General features: G+C 47.3%; 1 protein-coding gene across 2 annotated transcripts in view; it reads left to right on the forward strand.

Annotated features, from left to right (window-relative positions):
• Window positions 1-1,457: 1,457 nt before the first annotated feature.
• The window catches only part of PDZD2 (PDZ domain containing 2), a 348,893-nt gene continuing 330,292 nt past the window's right edge, over window positions 1,458-20,058 (forward strand). For both annotated transcript variants that reach the window (XM_059416953.1, XM_059416952.1), the window contains exon 1: window positions 1,458-1,547. The gene's annotated coding sequence lies outside the window, so the exon portion shown is untranslated. The remainder of the gene's footprint in view (window positions 1,548-20,058) is intronic.

A 20,058-nucleotide genomic window follows, 5' to 3' on the forward strand; every position in this document is an offset into this window, starting at 1 on the left:
CAGTGGTCTGATAATTATAAAAGCTGAAGAACAGCGATCCAAGCACTCCCCCATGAAAATACCATCTTAGAATGCCTTGGGACTCCCCTGGCCTCTGATGTTGTGGGACAGCTCTGCACAATCTGTGCAAATGATTTATGTCTGTTTGTTCTTCTGAGAGACCAGAGCTTATTGCCTTGCTGGGCACAGCTGCAGCGGATCCCTGCCCCACCCCATGCCCATCCCCATCCCCCCAAAGCAAAGATTTCCAATTACTGCTCTGCAGAAAATGTCAAAAGCATTATTCAACTATTCATTATCCCAGGTTTTGTAATTTTTCATATGTTTTTAACTCTTATCTGCTAGCACTTGAAAAAGACCAGCTTTTTCCTCTTAAGAGAGCTTAATTTGCAGAGCTGTGCAGTCTCCCTATTATGTTCTTATCATCCTCTCCCTGTGGTAGGCAGAATGACAAGGATGACAAAAAAAGAACCAAAAATATTTGAAGGGCTTCCTGAAAATCCACGGGAATGAAGGATCCAAAAAGCCTGAGCTTCTGTTCCTCGACTGACCTGGAATAAGGCCAAGGGCGATTGGCATTAGCTCTCACAGTCCACTCAGGCAGGGGCTCGTGGCTAGTTGTCCCAGGGACCAAAACCACCACACCAAGGCCATAGGACTTCGTCTCTGAGGATTTCTCTCAGGAGCTTAACTGGGGGATTAAGCAGCTCTGAGGTGCCAAGAGGGTCCCCCCCCCCCAATTTCTTGAAATTCCCATACCAGTGTTAAATCAACTTGGGTATCAGAAGAACCAGAGGCCAAACGTTTCTTGATGTGGGTGGTTAGTCCTTCCCCCATCTCCTTTGGCCTCCCCACCCCATGCTGCGTAGGGCAACTGACATTTTTCTGGACGCAAGGCAAAGGCAACTTCAAGTCCCCTAGCTCTCTCTTTCTCCACCTAGATGGCGCCCCAGGCCCCGCCATCTGGAAATTCTGAGCTGCCATCTCCCCGGATCCTTTCCTCCCAGGATCCCCAGGTTTCTGAAGACAGCGCACCGGGACTCCGGGCTCGCCGGGAGGGACGCGGCACGCGGCGCGCCTCGCTCGGGGGAATCCCCGCCCACCCTGTCATTCCTGCAGGGGAATCCCCGCCCCCCGTCCCTGTCACTCCGGGAAGGGAGTTCCCGCCCCTCGAAGCTGCCAGAGGGAGGGAATCCCCGCCCATCCTGGAGGCTCGGTGGATCCCCAGCGCCGCGCAGCTGGGAGAGCTGGGCGAGGAGCAGGCTCGCGGCGCCGGTGCGTGCCGGCCGCGGGCAGCGAGACGCGGTGGGGTGGCGGCTGCGGGGACCCGCCGAGCCGCGGGCGCCGGAGATTGCGCCTCCCGCCGCGGAGGGCGAACCGCGGCGCTGCAGCTCCGGGCAGGCGCGGCGGCGGCGGCACCGGCGGCACCGGCGGTGGAAGCAGCAGCGGCGGCGGCGGCGGCGGCAACGCGGGGACCCACGGGGCGGCGCCTGGGTCCGCGGACGCGCTAGGAGCGGCAGCGGAAGGCTCCGCGGAGCCGCGCACAGGTGAAGCGACCGTCCCGCAGGGGCGGGGACGCGGGGCTTCGGATGGGCGGGGGAGGGGCGGTGTGACACCCCCCCGAGACCGAGAGGGCCCGGGAAAGTTTAGTGACAAATCCCGGTGCGGGAACCCCAGCCCCGGCGAGGCGGTGTGTGGGGCGCCGAACCCGGGCTGGGGCGGCTCGAACTCCCCTCGTATCCGGCCGGGGGCGGTCAGGACGCGGCCGCGGGAAGAGGGCCAGCGACAGCGAGATGACCCGAGCCGCACTGCCGGGCACACTCAGGACAGGGCCAGGCGCCCCTGCCTGGGCCCGCGCCCTGGGTCCCCCGTACCTGGGCCGTCGCCTGGTCCTCTCCCCCAGGGCGGAGGTACTCAGGTGCTCCGGCCTCAGGTATTGCCGTGGGGTCCAGGCTCCCGCGCTTCCTCACCTCTCGCCCGGGGCTCTGCCCGCGGAAGGGACGCGCGCTCAAGGGAATGGAGGGGGCGCGCAAAAAGCAAGGACATCTTTGGGGGGCAGTGTTGGCATCTCCCAGGGAGATGGGGAAACGTACACATGAGGAAATCCTGGTTTCCCTGTGAAGTCGAGTTCCTCCTAAAAACCTGGCCTTCTCCTTTCTCTCTCTCTCTGGCTTCTCTTCCCTTACCCTCTCCCTCTCAGGTTTGATGTTTCAGGTCTTTGGGTTGCTCGTCTTCCGGCAATGGTAAATTGAGTAGGGGGAGGGTCCAGGGTCCGTGGCTGGAGTTTGCCAGAAGACTGTCCTCAGAGGCCTGGTCAACGCAGAGACCTTGATAAGAGACAGTGGAGTGTAAAGAGGGCAGGTCTGGCATGGGCTGGTCGCTGAGGCAGGAATGGCAGGCACGGGGGCGTTCCAGAGCAGCAGCCCTGCCACCGTGCACGGGGACTGGAGGTGGGGGACTGCTGGGGGGAAGGAGCCACATCCATCTCCTGCAGCTGGCCTGGCCGCTGCCTCCCACAGAGGTAGGTGTTTTGGGTGGATGTGTTTTCCCTGACAAAGCCTGATGAAGCTGGAGGGGGTCCCTCCGTGGCTGCAGAGAGTGATACTGTGGATCTGCTTCTAGAGAGAGCTCCCCGGGACTTTCAGGGCTGCTAGTCCTTACCCAGTGGGGTCTCCCACATCCTGCCCTGGACTTGGGCTTCAGGAGCCTGCTGTTCCTACGGGGCCAGCTTTTCCCCTGTCTGTGGCTTCTGGGTGGGGGTCAAGTAGGTCCAGGTTGACAGGTGTGGTGTGGGAGGGTTGCTTGTGGGGGCAGAATAGAATGTCTCAGAACACACCCTTGGCTGTAGGTGGTTGTTCTAGCTTCGTCAACTCCTTCTTCCAGTGGATGGGCTAAGAACTGGTGCTCCACTAACAACCACATAGTGGTATGGGGGGGGGGCAGACGGCGGTCGGGGAGGAAGCAGGGGGATGCGCTGGGAGGGGAAGAATCAGAACCATGGAAAGCATATAAATGCACCTTCCCTTGGCATAGTTAATATGCTCCTGGAAAAATATTGAATTATACTTTAAATCTTTGTCATTAAAATTGATTTTGCATGCACTTAAGGCAGTTTACTATTTAAGGATACTTACGATAATTTCTCTATTCATTTCAACCATTTTAGTTTTGGAGTACCTGTGGTTTGCCTTGCATGGGCCCTCAGAGGCTCCTGGGGATACGCAGGCCCCCTCCTTGCCAGAGTTTCAGTCTGTCAGGAGAAGTGAGAAGAGTCTACTGACAGCTGCGACCCGAACCCACACACCTGGGGCATGTCACAGGCACCCCGAACTTATTGGGTGAAGGGTTGATTTCATAAGTAAGGCACCTGGAGAGTGGTCCAAACAAAAACACTTTAGAAGGACAGAGGAGAAAGAAGTCACTTTTGACTGAGGACATCTGAAAGGCTCTGTGGGGGAGCACTGAGGGGCGGCGGAGGGCTTGATCCTGAGTGTGGATGTGGCCCCGGAGATAGGACGGAAGAAGAGGCTGGCCTGAGGTCTTGGGGGCTCTTAGTTCTGCCGCTGGTAGGGAAATATTTGGGATTTTTGAGCTAGGGACTGTTGCTTTGTGCTTTAGGGACATGAATCTGATCTCTGGTAGCAAGAAACTGGGAGAGGGAGGAGGTGAGTCGCCCAGGGAGGAGGTTATTGTCATAAGGTGGGCCCAGGAGGTCTGTGGGAAGAAGTCTGGCAGCAGGCAGTGGGAAGAAAAGAAGAGTTCTTTAGACACGGCCCTGAAGTAAGGGCGCTACTTGGACTTGAAGAAGAAGTGAAGATCACCTGGAGGGGGGGGGCGTGGGAATACACAGGTGATCCAAGTAGGGTGCTTGGAGTTTAACATTCCGCAAACCTGCGACAACCTAGAGAAACCCTTGCGGACCTCTCCTCCCTCTTCCCACTTCTCCTCAGTCTCCCCGGCCTGTCAGTCTCCTCCCCTTGTGAAACCTATCTGTGGCTCCCAGGATGCAGAATAAATTCCAAATCCCATGTGCCTCCCCAGACTTCTTTCCTGCTATGTCCCCTAACACCTCCCCCCATCCCCCCCCCCCCACATACGCACAGGAGCTGTAGACCTCCTGACCTCTTGTACTCTCGCCTCTATAATGCTGATTTGCCGAGGATAGCAGTGGGAGGAGTGAGGTCCTGGAAGATCCTTTCTTCCCTGGTCTTCCTGGTGAACCACTTCTCACTCTTCAAGATCCAGCTCAAGGGTCTCGGCCTCTGTGATTCTCCATCTTTCTTTCCCAGGTTGAGCCATCCCACCTTTGGACTTGGCTCTACAGAACCTCTTGGCACACTCCTCACGCTGCCCTGGGCTTGTTTCTTTAGGACCATATCTTACTCATGCCCGGATAAAACCTGCACCAGCCGCCTGCTAGCTTCCTCAGGAAGAGAGGCAGAGGCCACACTCCATGACCTCCCTCTTCCCACCACCTGCTGATTGGACTCAGTGTTGTCCCAGACCTGGTAGGACAAGATAACACAGAGCTGCAGATACTCCCCTGGCCTAGGTCACGTGGGCCTAAGTAACTTAGACTATGGTGTGAGTGTGTCGGGGGTGGAGGAGGTGTCTCTGTTGGAATGTGGTCTCAGGGCCCTCTTACTGCACCAGTCAGAAGGGGAAGCATCCCAAGGAAGATGAATCCACAAAAGGTCAGTACCAAACCCAAAGAGAGGCTGAATTGCTAGCAAGACAGACTTGGAGACTGGAGAGTTTTTAATCTTTCTTTTGTCTTTAGAAGTGTCTTCATAGTACCATGTAGGATGCGGCAGGCAAGCCCCTAGGGAGGTAGGCAGACGGGTAGAGGCAGGAATGTCTGAGAAGGGCCAGCCTTCACAAAGACTGAGAACAGTGTCTGTCAAGGATGGTCATGGGAGCCAGGTTCAAGGGATGATGGAGAGAGTGATTGCCAAGACGATTGAAGTCAGGTGTTTAGACACTGGATCCAGAAATGTACCAGTTAAAAATAATCTGGTGGGTATTTTGAGGAGGTGGTAGTGTTGTGGGAAGGTTTATTCAGGAATGTCCCCCAAATCCCCTTCCCAGGCATGTATGCTAAATGAAAGAGCAGTGAGAGAGAACGAAGACAAGATAAGGGGTGTTGGGGAGGGAAGAAGCCAGAGGTAAACAGGAACAGGTGCAAGGAAAGAAAAAAGCTGGCATCTCCCTTCCTGGGACAGTAGGAGGGAAGCAGAGGTTAGGAGAGGGGGTGGAGAGGGAGTCTGCATGTGGTGGAGGGAAGTGTCGTCTTGGTCGCCCAGGAGAGGTGCCTGCTGCTGGCAGCGGGTCGTGAACCTGGTGCCTGGCAGAAGTGCTGCTGGCAGCGGGTCGTGAACCTGGTGCCTGGCGCCGGCCGAGGCAGCCAAGAGGGAAAAGAAGGTTTCTGGAATTGGGGTCAGAGGCTTTGGCTGGAGTCCTAGCCGTGCAGAAAACTCACTGGTCAGATCACTAGAAATATTGAAGCCTCGATTTCCTCTTCTACAAGATTGGGACAATAGGTCCCTAACAGGGTTGTTCTCAGGAGGAATGAGAAAAGATCCTGAGGTAGGTATGCAAACCCCTCAGTGACAATGTCTGCTACCAAGTAGCGGGTCCTTCCGTTAGTGTGTCGAGAAATGAATAAGCCTCTTGTCAAATTCTGTGACAGCCCAGTAGTGCACAAAGCAGGACTTTTTAGCCGACCCCGCCGAAGCTTGCATTCAGCTTTGGATGAAAAGCTCTGGACTGCTGGGAGCAGCCTCTCACCTCCCTGTTCCCACTTTAAGGAATCTTTCAGGATGTCTGCCTTTTCATCTGTTCACTTGTTTCAGGTGATACATCTGTAGTTCACATGCAAGGTCAAGTTGCCAGGGCGCAAAGGAAGGAGATCCTGCAGAGTCTCCCCTCCTCTGTGTTCTGGAAGGAGTGATGCATTCAGACTTGCTAATTCCACACTGGGGGAACCTGAGGCCCAGAAAACTGGAGAACTTGCCTCTTTCTAGCACAACTGGAACTAGAATCACATCTGCAGTGGCTAGATTTGCAGGACTGTTGTCCTCAGTGGCAATGGTGTAAGACTCAGGCGGGTGAGGAGGAAGATCTGTGTACCCCCTTGGCTTTTTGAATGAATCATGATGTACCTAGAAAGGTTAAATAAATATTCTCCCCTATTAGTAAAGAACAGAGGAAAAGGAACACTTAATTTGATTTCCTCAACACTCATTAGGCGTGTGCCAAATTAAATGATAGTGGGGGAAAATGTGTATAATGTTCCTTTAAGGAAATCAAAGTGTAAAAGTATTTTCTCAGATTATTCCTGATTTATTTATTGATTTGACATCAATTGTGTTGTTCTTTGGGCCTACGCGTAAGTTGCATATACAATGATGGATCCTTTTATGGGATTTAAAATTTTTAAATTCCCAATTTTATACTATGTGTATACTAGAAATGGGATAAAGAGAGAGTTGGGAAGGAATTCCTTTCCTGTGGTTCTGTAGTGCTGGGCAGAGACAGGACTGAAAGCCAGGTAGGCCATTGGATTATGCTCCGAATGCCCATGGTCTAAAGAGCTCTGCATTCTGTTTACAAATGTGTTCAAGAAAACACTGGGAGCATTTACGGTTTGAAAAGTCAGTCGTTGAAGAGACCCTTTGTGGTCCGATAAGGCCACTGAGCCTGGCGATGGCTTGTTGAGGCACTTAGTGTGCGGAGAAGACACATTTGTCTTTCAAGTCTCTCCAGCTCCGGGAAGAGGCCTGCCCCAGCTATGGCCTCTCTCCGATGCCACTGGAGTCCTCTCCATCCCACATTCTCAGTGGGGCAGCAAACAATCCCCTTTCTTTTCTTTTCTATTTTTTTTTTTAAAAAGATTTTATTTATTTACCTGACACAGAGAGAGAGAGATAACAAGCAGGAAGAGAGGCAGGCAGAGATGGGGGGAAAGCAGGCTCCCCACTGAGCAGAAAGCCCGATGCGGGGCTTGATCCCAGGACCCTGAGATCATGAACTGAACTGAAGGGAGAGGCTTAACCCACTGAGCCACCCAGGTGCCCCAACAATCCTTTTACTCAGAGCACCTGGCTCCTGGACGCACGCATTACCTATGTGAATACATTGAGCGAACAGTAACTGGGTTATTAACTTGCAGAAAGTCAGAAACTTAAGAATTAGCTCTCCTTGTGAAGCAATCCAATGAAAGCAGATAGCATTGAACATCTGGCTGATTAAGTTATTCTTGGATTATTTGTTTTTAGGTTTTAAAGTGTTTCTGTGGTTCGTAAAGCACTCTAGGACACATGAAGAGGTTTTGGAGAAGCAAGGCGTGGGGAACTGACTTCACAGCACAGAGGACTAGTTTGGCACACACTGTTGTTACAGGCTTTTGGTGAAATAATAGCATGGGAGTGGGCAAGCAGCCTGTAATGCGTAGCTATTCACTTGAGGATAAAAAAATCACAAACTCCTAAGGACTTGCAAGTTCTTGAAAGACCACTACCCAATCCTTTGCCTCCAGGTTGAAAGCAAATTTAGCTCATTTTAGGTAAGATCTACAGTGTTTTAACATCCTCCTGGTGTTGGGGGCGGTGGCGGAGAGTTCCATGGTATATGTGGCTCTTAACAGAACGTTTCCCAGGCTGTGTCCTTTGAAGTTTTTAGCAAGAGTGGAATTGGATTTGAGCTGAGCCACCAGTGGTCTCCTTTTTATCAACATCTGGACAGTTCTAGTACTTGGCTTTGCATACACTAGACTCAGTCTGCTCCTGCCACCAAATTGTGTATACATGCTCTGTTGTTCTGGCCTCTGAAGAGTGATCATCTGCTTTGCTAAAAATAAAGACACATGGATACAATGCAGAATAGGACCCCTACCCTGAACAGGGGCCTCCATAGTGCTGTGCAAGTCCAAAGTCAACCCTCTGGCAGAGATTTGCCTGCTGAGGGAATAGAAGTTGTGCTGGGCAGAGTAGGAGAGGGGGTATCTTTGGAACATGGTATAGTCAGGAGACAGTGTGGGGACTAGGCTGCCTCATAGGGAGGCCTCTAGGCATCCAGAGAAAGGAGGTGGGTGGGGGAGCAGGTGCCTGGGAGCTTTGCTCTCTTGGGGCCTGGTCTGGCTACCAGGCACTCCTGACAAGATCTTGGCATACCTAGGGATAAGGCAGAATTAACGCTGGCTTTTTTTGCCCCTTTCACCAAAGGCTAGCACTTTACAGATGCCTGTCTGATGTGAACCTCCTTGTCCTACATACGTGTCCTGGGGTGATACTGTAATCCCAGTATTCCTCAAGTCTCTTTCCAGAGAGTAGAGAGGCACGTGTGTTTCAGATTAGCCATAGTATCTTGGGTTGGTGCCTACAAGTTGCACACTCGGGGAGGTTCCTCACCCTGACACTCCTTGTATTTGCATATGCAGGTGCTCACTAACTCTCTTCAAGTATTTGAATGTTTTTTTTCCTCTACCTATGAAGATGAGAACGGAGCAGAGTTTAATAAAGCAAGATGTCAATAAGCTCTTCACATTTTTGTGTGTTGGCCAACGGACACTTATAAAATGTCTGATTTCAGCTGTGTTTCAGTTGGATTCCCCCTCACCCGCCTGTTGGCACAGTGTTATTTTATAGAGATTTGGGTAAAACTAGATTGTGCTATACGGGTCTCTTGGTGAAGAAAATTAACTTCCCAGGCTAAAGCAGCCATGCAAATATTATTACAAAATCACTCAGTGTACAAAATTGGCATCATTTTCCTCCACAGTTTTTCACTGCCCACTCTCTACCCCCACCCGGCCCTGGTCACCCCTATTCCCCATATCATTAGGCTAGAGGAAGAGACAGCTGTCCCCAGAAAATCTGCTCAGAGTGTCCTCATCAACATGGGTTCTCATGAGAGAGCAGGCAATGAGACGGCGCGGGCTGAGGAAGATACTGTAAAAAATTGCATTAACCCTTCTCCGGACCTACTACTCCTCTTCAGAAACCTGAGCAGTTGTAAGGCTTATTGATTTCTTTATTGGGGAATGCTGGGAACAGTGTTCAGCAATTTGTGGCATCTCAGTACCCTTCCCCCTTCTGGTACCTCGCCTGCTCAGCTTCCGGGCGCCATCTTTATTTTCAGAGTCTCTCAGCATGTTCTGTCTTTCCCCCGTTCCTCAGGATCTTGCATTCTCCTTCCCAGTACATGGATATGTCCAGTACATGGATAAAATTTAAAATTTAAAATCATTTGAATGTTCCCTATTTGGCAGGCACTGTTCTAGATGCTTTACGTATGTTCTCTCGTTTAATTCTCCTCACAAGTCAGTGAGGCACACACTGTTATGATTTCCCTATTCATTTCCTGGGGCTGCTATAACAAACTGCCACAGACTTGGTGGCTAAATGACAGAAACTTATTCTCTCATAGTTCTGGAGGCCAGAAGTCTGACATTTAGGTGTTGGCAGGGTCATGCTCCCTCTGGAGGCTCCTGGGGAGAATCCTTCCTTGCCTCTTCCAGCTTCTGGAAGCTGTTGACATTCCTTGTAGCTGTTTCACTCCAGTCTGTATCTCTGTCTTCCCAGCATCCTCTTTTCTGTGTGTTCGTGTCTTCGCTTATGTCTGCATGTCTCTCCTTTGTGTTTCTCTTATATGGACACTTGTCGTTTAGGGCTACGCAGATAATCTAAGATGATCTCCTCTTGAGATCCTCCGTGTAATTATACCTGCAAAGACCCTTTTGCCAAAGAAGGTTACATTCACAGGTCTAGGACATGGACATGTCTTTTGGGGGTTGTTCAACACACTACATTCCCTTTTGTAGAGGGAGAAATGGTACAATGTGATTAATCAAATTCTCTAAGGTTCCAGATGGAGCTGGGGTTTAAAGAGAAAAGTCTGGCTCTAGAGCTCACATTTTGACCGACAATTACATTGTTTTCTCTACTGTCACTCACGAATGTGCTCAGTGAGCGTTTATGGTATGAATGGATGGAGAGATGCCTGGGTAGATGGATGGATAAAGCAATGCTTATAACAATGATTGGCCAACATCCTCCTTCCCAGTGTACTGAAAATAATAACAACGACTAATATTCAGTGTTTTATCATGTTGCCCCAGGCCTTGATCTTGGGTCTTCTTCTCTAGCTATTCTCCCTCCTGGGGAGATCTTATCTGGCTCCAGATAAGATCTGTGTGCTATCTCCTGAATTGATGTCTCCAGCCTTGCTCTCCACAGAGTTCCAGACTCACACACCCCACCTAAAGGCTCATTCCAAAAACCTCAAGACCTTCGTTCTTTCTTCCTCGCAACAGCAACTGAGTCGGTAAGTCCTATGCCCTCCGTCCACCTGTGCGGCAGCTGACTGGTGGGAGACTGCTTCCATTTATTTATTTATTTATTTATAAGTTTATTAAGTGATTTATAAATAAATAATAAAAAATAAATAAAGACACAAATCAAGTCATGTCACCTAACAGTTCGCAACTGGGGATTTCTCACTGCCATTTGAATGTAACCAGGCTCTTTGCCCCAACCTGCCTCTCAGATGACCTCCTCTGCTGCGACTCATCGCCCTCACTCTCTGTATGCAGACATACTATCCTTTCTGTTCTGGGACATGCCAAGCGGTAGCCCAGAGTAGGGCCTCCCCTCTGCCTGGAAGCTGCCTCCAGACCTGCATAGGCCCTCTCCTCCCTGACCATATAATCAAAAATGACCCCTCACTAGGCACTCTGTTGCATTACTCCCATTCTGTGTGAAATAGAGTTTTGATTTATTTTTTTATTGGTTGTCTCACCAGTTGGAATGCAAGCTTTATCTGAGCCAGGACCTTGTCTCATTCACTATATCTCCAGGGCCGACAGCAGTGCCTGGTATATAGTAGACACTCAATAAACAGCCTTTGAACAGACTTAGCACTGTTCCCAGTTATCCTTTCTTTACAGATGCCAAAAAGTAGGCTCAAAAAAGTAAATTATTTGCCTGAGTTTGCATGTCTATTAAGACTTGGAGCAATTTTGAATCTGGATTCAATTCTCTCTGTCCTGTAAGCCTGTGCTCTTAACCTTATTCCACATAGAATCTCTGAGAAGCAGGAACTTCCAGGATCCCTGAATTCCCCACAGGTCTCCGAGTTTTCTGATTCATTTTTCTGCTCATAAACACATGACATAGATGAATAAAACACAGGGGGAAAAATATACTTACTCGGATTCCAAATGTACTATTTCTCTGAAGAGTTGGCCCTGGATTTAAGCTTGAAAAGCTAAAATGTGATTTCTTTGTTCTCCATTTCGGCATTTAGGCTCACGACTTTTTCGGATCTATCTGGAGACTTAATGGTTTAAACTCTCTTCCTTAAACCCATAGAGGAAGGGAAGAAATGACTATGTCCTTTATGTGTCCTTTATGCAAGGGTGAGATTTGCAGTCCTAAAAGCCCTACAGTATTCGTCCTCCTGGACACCAGCGTTTCCTTACACACCACCATTTTCCTCAGTTTGGTATTTCTGCCTCTGCATCTCTTCCTAGTTGATAGGACCCTAGGGTGAGAACATGGACTCCATTTTTAGATTGGTTGATAGCAAAACCCTCTCTGTTGGGTCTTGCTAAGAAACTGGTTCGTTTCTCTAGGCCAGTCATGGAAGAGGCCAAAGGACAGGTTTGTGCCAGATGAGGGACTCAAAGGAACTGCGGCTAATGTTGCAGAGTGGAGAGAATGAAAATGCAGCTATTGGTTTCCTTCCCTGGTGTTGGACCTCCTTTGAAAAATAAGTTCCATCTTGCGCGTTACATCAGCATCCCAATAAGTAAACATCAGACAGAAGCTACTATTTCAGGCAAATAGTAATTGTAAGAATAGCCAAGACCCACAAATGTAGGTTGGGCTTTTATTTGCAGAAAGGGCTGTAGTGGCTGATTAGTGCATCTGGCAAATATAACCGCTCTCCTGCAGGAAGGCAGAACTCTGGCTATTTGATATGTCATGAGCTTTTTCTCTGCTGTCTGTCAGGAGTGGGATTTGCTGTAGTAACCAGAACTTTGCCCAGAGGGTTGTGCGTGTAAAATGTCACTGATAGGCAGTCTCCTTTATTTTTATCAGAAGCCATAGAGGGACAGCTCACCGCTCTTGATAACAGGCAGATGGGTAGTGTCAGTGAAGTCCAGGTTGAATGCTAAGTGTCGTTCCGCTGTGGAACCTCACCACCCACCGCAGTTCGCATTTGCTGGATCAAGGAGCGCTTCTGTATTTCCACTGATAAAATCCATTCTGGAACCTGCATGCTAGGATAATTGGGCTTATTTATTTTTTTGTTTATTTAATTTTTTAAAACGTTTATTTATTTATTTTTAAGTAATCCCTACACCCAATATGGGGCTTATACTCACAACCCTAAAATCAAGAGTTGCATGTTCTTCTGACTGAGCCAGCCCGGTGCCCCAGACTTACTTATTGTGTTATGACTTTCTCAACTGCTGTTCTCAATTTTCAATTTGACACAGTATATGAAGTTTGCTAACAATGGTGGCGCTGCAGATGGAGGTAGGCAGCTGCCCATAAAACCACTAAAAACTGGGAGTGCTCAGCAAACATTTGAAGGAGGTAGTATTGTCAGTTACACTCCGTTCTCTCCTAGAGCTAGAACTTTGTCCTTACTGCTGCAGATTTTTTTTTCTTTTTCCATTCAACTAATATTTACTTAGCATGTGCCATATATAGAGAGAAAAGATATGTACATTTCATATTCTATATGTAGGGAATAAAAATAAAAATAAATAAAATTCAGATTGCCTTGAATTATCAATCCTATCAAACTATATAACTGTCTTTTGGGACGAGGGAGAAACAATGGAGAAAGCATTGCTTCAAGACCATGGTGAACCTCATGAACCCCTGTTGGAGACGTGGAACTGGCTTTCAAGACTATCAGGGGCACTAATGAGGTCCACATTGCTGAATCCAAGGACCAGTTCTCAGTCTTTTTTTTGTTCCTTCCAAATATTTGAGGTACACAGTCAATCCTTTCTTGAAATGCTTCCTTCCCTTAACTCTCTGGATACCATCATCTATAGGCATTCCTCCTTGCTTACTAGTCTGCATTCCTTCCCAGTTTTCTTGGCTGCTTTCTTCTCCCTGACCTCTTAATGCTGGAGGGCCCAGGCATCATCACTTAGCTTCTTGTCTTTCTACGATTGTTATCTGTGATGTCAGTCATTCTCATGGCTTTAAATGCTATCCATAAGCTCAGAATTTGTGCCAGTATGTCTTTATCTTGCATATATAATTATCAACTTGAATGTCCACTGTCATGCTCATCTCTAACATTAACATCTAAAACCAAATTCCAGATTCCCACCCCTACCCCTCCCAGATACTTTGTCTCTGGTTAGTTCTCCAAAAGAGACCCAGAATCTGACCGTCACATACTGCCTCTCTCCTCATCCCAGTCGTACTCATCTCTCAATTGGACTATTTTGAGAATGGTTCAATTGCTATTTTGCCCCTTCCCCCATAGTCTGTTCTCAACAGGGCAGCCAGAATGATGACCATAAAACTTTAAATCAGATCGAGTCACTTCTCTGTTCTCTGGAGTGTCCCATCTCACTCAATGTAAAAGCCAGAGTCATTATTACATAGCCTACTAAGCCCTTCCCATTCTGACTCCTTCATCTCTATTACTTTCCCTCTCAGCTCCCGCCACACCAGCATGCTTCTGCCTCAGGGCCATTGCACCAGCTATGTCCTCTGCCTGGTCTGCCTGGTGCGTTCCTCTTTCATGTAGATGAGTTGTTCCCTCGCTTCCTTCCATTCTTGATTTAAATGTCGGCCTTCCATGGAGTCTTCCGTGCCACCTTGCTCCAGCCTGAGACGTCGTACGCCCCCCCTTCTCAGCTTTATTTTCTCCTTAGCACATTGTCAGTTTTTTAACATGTCATATATTTTACTGATTTAATTTGCTTTTTATGCCTGCTCGATTTCATTATAATGTCAAATCGTAAGATCTATGAGGGTAGTTTTTTGAAAGGGGGGGGATCTGTTTGGTTCATTCTCATATCTTCAACTCTTAGAGCAGTGCTGGCATATAGTAGGCACTCAGAGCATAATTTGTGGAGAGAATGAAGTAGAATATCACTGTTATTTTAAATTTAAATGCTGATACCCCAGAGATTTTGATATAATGGTAGGAGGTCCAGTGTAAGCATTAGTCTCTTCTGAACACCACCCTTCCCCCCCAGGTGGTTCTAGTGTGGAGCCAGTGGTGCAAACCACTACTTGTTTTTCTCCTTCTTGGGATTTTACCTCTGTGGTGTATGTTGCTGCATTCTTAACAAATCCATTAGTCTCAAAACTTAAATTGCAGTGGAGGATTTTAATGAAATTTATGCTGTGTGTAATCGTTTATTAGGGGTTTTCATAGGAGCATCTTGTAAGAGTTAATGTAGGGGACTTCCATCCCTGCATGACCTTGGCCAAGCTTTGATGGGAGGCACAGACCCTGTAGGGCGGACTTAAGTGTCTCTTTGTTAAGGTGAGCATCAGACTTTTCTCTTTATATTTGAGAAGTGGGAGGGAATTTGGATCTGACTTAACTTCTTTCGTCTACATTAGCTGCACACATTTATTCCACACCTCCTGCCCAGAAGCCCATCTACCCATTGCTTAAATTCTGTTCATCCCTTATGGGCCGAGTGAAGTCTCTTTCCCTTTACAAAGTGTCCTCCCCTCCCGCTGGCTGGCAGCCTCTCCCAGAACGTCTGGCCCACCTACTGCCTGGCACTTCACTTGGCATCCGGTGTGTGCTGCTTTTGATTGGTAAGATTTTGGGTGAAAGTGGGTTTTTTGTTTGTTTGTTTTTTTAACTGCATCCCAAACTAGACTGCAAATTCTCTGAGGGCACCTGACCAATACTCTTCACATCTTTGCGTCCCCAGCAGTGGGCAGTAAACAGATGTTGATGGATTGGCAAAATTCTTTCTGTTGACTGCATTGGCAACTTCTAAGGAGTGTCGCATAGGGAAAGGGGTGTCATTCTCCGTGTAATTAGGGATTATACCCTTCAAAACCGCGGTGGCATTTTTTACTCTGATTTATTATTGATCTCTGAGTTATATGTTTCTCATCTTACCATTTTCTTTTAAGTGACTGAATACATAGCTTGTGAGATTTAAAATTCCAAGATTTCAGTACCCTCTTTGAAAATGATGTATTCAAGAAATCTCAGATACAACCATACTTGGCTTCACTTTCAAAATGAGATTCAAGGAAATAAAATTTAAACTGCCTTTTAGGGCAGCTGGGAGGAAACTCCAACACAGGACAAAGGGGGCTCCCGTATAAGGGCCCCCCCTTTATTTGAAGGAGTTACTTTTTTGTTATAGTCTCATTATTAGGCTTATGCTCTTCATTTCAACCGCCTGGGAAATCAGGTAACCTGATATACTGGAGGAGGAGGAGGGTTTAGAGACCGAGTTCTTAACACCTTTGTGGCCTTTTGAAGCTCTAGGCTTAGTGAAGAGTGATGTCATGGTGAGACAGGAAATGTTATAAAGTCGTAAAATGTCATAAACCAATTTCCATCTGGTCGTAGGTGTATAAGACACAGCAAAGAAAAGCGCATTGTGTTTTTATCCGGTGGGGATAAGGTTACTAGACCAGTCCATCATGGGAAAGCTGTTGACATAGTGTATCTGGACTTTTCAGCAAGGTGTTTGGGTGATCCCCTGTGAGATCTTTGTGGGCAAGATGGAGAAACGTGGACTGCACAGTAGCCACATTTGGTGATTCGTAGCTGACTGGCTAAATGCTGTACAGAGTGCTTGATGGATTGGTGTCCATTTAGAGAGAGGGTTCTAGTAATGACAGTCAGACACAGTTCTGCTTTGGATTTATCCTTCTCCTGTTCAACATTTTTACTGCCAACTTGAATAAAGATATGGATGACACGTTTATCCCATTCGCTCATGACCCAGATCTGGGAAGCACAGTGACCTCATTTCACACCAGTATGAGAATCTTGACTTACAGGATAGGCCAGATCTTGCAAGAGTCAGCCAATGGGCTCAAGTGAAGGTCCTGTACTTATGTCTGGGAAAAACGGTTGCATTTATTATAGGATGGTCAGGAACCTGCTTTAACAGGGTCTCCATGTAAAAGATTTAGGTAATTCGTTCGACTCTACCATCAATGTGCATCAACACTAGGGTGTGATTATTAAGTAGGCCCAGAAACAGATGGTGGACCCTTTGTACCAGACCCATACTTTAGACTATCATGTGCTGTTCTGGGCAACACGTAGTGCCAAGCATTGTGTCCCAGAGCGAGGATCCAAGATGGGGAATTGAGTGGGAAAGATCTGCAAGGAAGACAGTAGTTACCTTCAAATCCTTCTCTTTCCAGCCCACACCCTATGGACCATAGCTTTATCCACTCCTTTGCCAATACTCTAAACTCCCTTACCTCCTTCCCTTTTGGTGTCCTTACCCTCCAAGGTCCTACTCTAAGTATGTTCAATCACCTGCATTCTCTACTTCCATCTCCTGGCTGCCAAGCATGTCTATGAAGGAAAAAACCCTACCCATCTATTTGGATGGAGATGCAGAAAAATGGTCTCTACACTTGTCAGCTAGGTGGGCTGGCAGATCGTCTCTTTACAGGATCCCGCCTGCCTTCCCCTGCCCTTCTCCCCAGCAGTGTCTAACTCTTCTCTTCTCTTCATGACTTTCTCCCTCTCTCGGCACTCAGGATCATAATCTTTTCTTCACAGAGAGAATCAGTGGCATCTCCCTCACAAACCACCTATTTCCACATCCAGCCTTCACCCTTTTCCTTCCTGCCTCTGAGAAAACTCCCCCTGGTCTCTTGCATCTTTAATGACCATTCTTGATCAGTAGACCCTTTCCCCTCTGTCTTAAACCACTTCCCGTGTCCATAAGTGTTTTGCCTCTCCATGTATTTACCGCACCCCTCTTTAATTAAGACCTCATTGCCCCCATATCCTTAACAACCAGATGGCCTGAACACTTGGTCTATATCAGCTGTTTTCATATATTTAATCTCTCATTAATTCTTCAGTAGACTGTGCAATCTGATTTCCATACCCAGCATTCCGCTGAAATTCCCTTGCCATGATCACCAAAGGGCCTCTGCATCTAAATTCAGTAGACACTTTTCAATACTTAATTCAGTTGACACTCTGACCGGTTCTTCCTTTATGAAACACTGTTCTCCAGCTTTTCTGACATGACTTCTCTCCTGGTTTTCTTCATACCTTTAAAATAACTCTTAGTTATATTTTCTCTCTGAGCTCCTCTCTATGGAGCCCTTTCATAGATTTTGCAACCATTTTTATCCCTCTTTCCTTTTTTGCCTCTTAACATTGATGTTCTCATTTTGGTCCATTTCAGCTGCATTTTCATTCTACCACTACCTACATTCTGATCACTTCCAGATCTGTACCTTTCGATCCAACCCTTCTCCTGAGCTCTGGACTCACATGTACACCATCAACCTACCATCTCCATCTGGGCAACCCTCAGCTGCTCCAAAGCAGTACCTCCCAAACTGAACCCATCACCTTCCTTCCCCATACAGACCTGCCCTTTCTCCTCTGTACCCTATCTTGGCCAATGGCACCCCTCTCAACCAGCCTCCCAAATAAGAAATCTGGACCCATCTCTCAACTTCTTTGTGGTTCTGTATATTTGTACACAGGATGTTTGCAATTACAATCCAGTAGATGGCCAAATAAATAAAGTATTTTAATGGTTTTCTTGTGTAGGACCACTAAGACTTATTCTTGTTTCTGGTGCAGAAGCCAAAAACAAGAGCTAGAGCATTGAAATTAAGGGGAAGAGATGCAGCTCCATGCCAGGAATATTTTTGCAACCCTTGCAGTCTCAAAGCATCATGGACTGCCTTGAGAGGTAGTCAGTTTCCCTGCACTGCAAACAGCAAACAGAGGCTAGAGATCTGATATTGTAAGATTGGGCTGGGTGGCTTCTGATGCTTCTACCAACCCTGAGATTTAGCTCAGCAGCTAATAAGCCCCTTCTATATACTTTGCCCACATCATCGCATTTATGCTTCCTAATAGGTTAGTAGCTTCATTTTATGGATGAGAAGCCAGGAGCATGGAGGGTCAAGTAATTTTCCTCTAGTGATACAGTTAGTACTAAGGCCAGGCCTCCAAAGCAGCCCTGAAGTCCCTAAATCTCACGGTTTTTGTTAAATCCTGGCCTTCTATTTGACAGTGGAAACAGACTTCAGCTCAGCAGAGAACAGTATCATCTGCTGTGTACCTTTGCTGGTAGCAGTAGACCTTTGAGGCTAATAGAAAGGAATAATTCTTTGAAATGGAGCTTAAATAAAGAAATTTGGAGCTTAAGTTCTTAAATATGTCCCCATATTTATTGGTATCTTACCCTTTCCCTCCATTTTGACAGATACCTGATTATTATAACAAACAATTCTAATAACCAAATGTAATTTTCTTCATTGATCGCCATTTCCATTTCCCACAGGCTCGGAAAGGAGCTAGAAAGGGTTAACTCTTCCATTAGAATGGCTTTGAATGAAATGCAGGTCCAGGAGCAGAGGGTCCAGGTTGCTATGTATTAGAGACTGAAGACAAAATCCCGGATTTTCTTTTCCAAACTTGAGAGAAAAGGAGATACCCCATATTGCAGGGATGGGGCGGGGGCAGGGTTGGAGTTGCTTGAAGTTTACAAAGACTTTATAAGCAAATATGGACCTCATTTTCATTTTTGCTTCCAACACATTGTCCTGGAAGGAACCAGAAGTCTGATTAAAACAGCAGATCAGCATCAAAATGGGAGGCAGTCCATCTAGGGTGACCTCTGGAAGGGGTGTAGGGGGACAACTGAGTCCAGGACGTGCAGTCCGGGCTGGAGAGCCTGGACTTGTAGATAAGCTGTGAGTGGTTATTTTTACAGTCCTCCTTCGCTGCCATTCCCAGAACCCTAAGGAGCACTTATCCTCTTAGGTGCTCGGAGGTCTGTGGATTACTTCTCCATCTTTCCCGTGATCCGAACCTTATTGTTTGAGTATGCAGAGAACATTCTTCATCTGTGGGCTTGAGGGTTAGGGAAGGCTTGAAGATGTAAAAGCCAACAATACTCCTCCAGCCGTAGGACAGAATAACCAGCTCCTCTACCCGTCTTCTTTTCAGAGAGGCAAAAATGTAAATGCTGTCACTGCAGCAGGTGCAGAGCTGGATTGGGAAGGAGGGGGACAGTAGTAGACAGTGACAGATGAGCAGCCGACACTCCGTTCTGGTCTAGATACTGCCGCCATCCAGCTGTAGTAACTAGCGCCGCTAGGTCCCACTTTCTCTGCACTTAGAGCGAAGCAATTGCGTTTAATGATTCTGAACGTCTCTTTTATCTCTAAAAGAAGAAAATGTCCTGACACTCAGTCATGGCTCACTAATGCACACATTGCCTGTTGCTTGAGAACGGATCATCCCATTCTTGCCTCTCACTCCCAAAGACCAGCTCACGTCTGCTGTGCCTTGGACCTCACATTCTGTCCTAAATGAATAAATTCCTCTAAATTAAGCTACCCATAAAAAATACCCTGTTTCTCTTAAGAGTAGGTTCCATGAATATGAAGAGACTTGCAAGACATGAAAAATTCAGTTTTTCTTCCACTGACTGTTATTTCTTCTGTGGACTGTTCGAGATCATCTATTTTAATCTCCTGTTTTATGAAGGAATAGATCTAGGCCCAGAGAGGTGGGGCAGCTTTCTGAGTTCACACAGCAAAGACTCTTCTGTAGGACTTTTCCCCCACTGCCCAAAATGGCAAGATGCAGATACTTTAAAAGAAAAGTATCGTTTCCTGTCCAAGAAAGTTATTCTTAAACAGGAGGCTGTTTCACCTAGAACTTTTTGTAAGGAAAAAAAAAATAATAAACAAGTGCACTAGATTTGTCCTTTTAAGCCAATTTAAGAAGTGTGCCTTCTCTGTGCTGTTGAAATTGGCAGGCCGACATCTTGTAGACAGACTGTTCTGGTCTACTCGGTTAGTTGTTATCCCA

Source organism: Mustela nigripes, chromosome 12 (assembly GCF_022355385.1).
Source record: "Mustela nigripes isolate SB6536 chromosome 12, MUSNIG.SB6536, whole genome shotgun sequence".
In the NCBI taxonomy this organism is placed as follows: Eukaryota; Metazoa; Chordata; class Mammalia; order Carnivora; family Mustelidae; genus Mustela; species Mustela nigripes.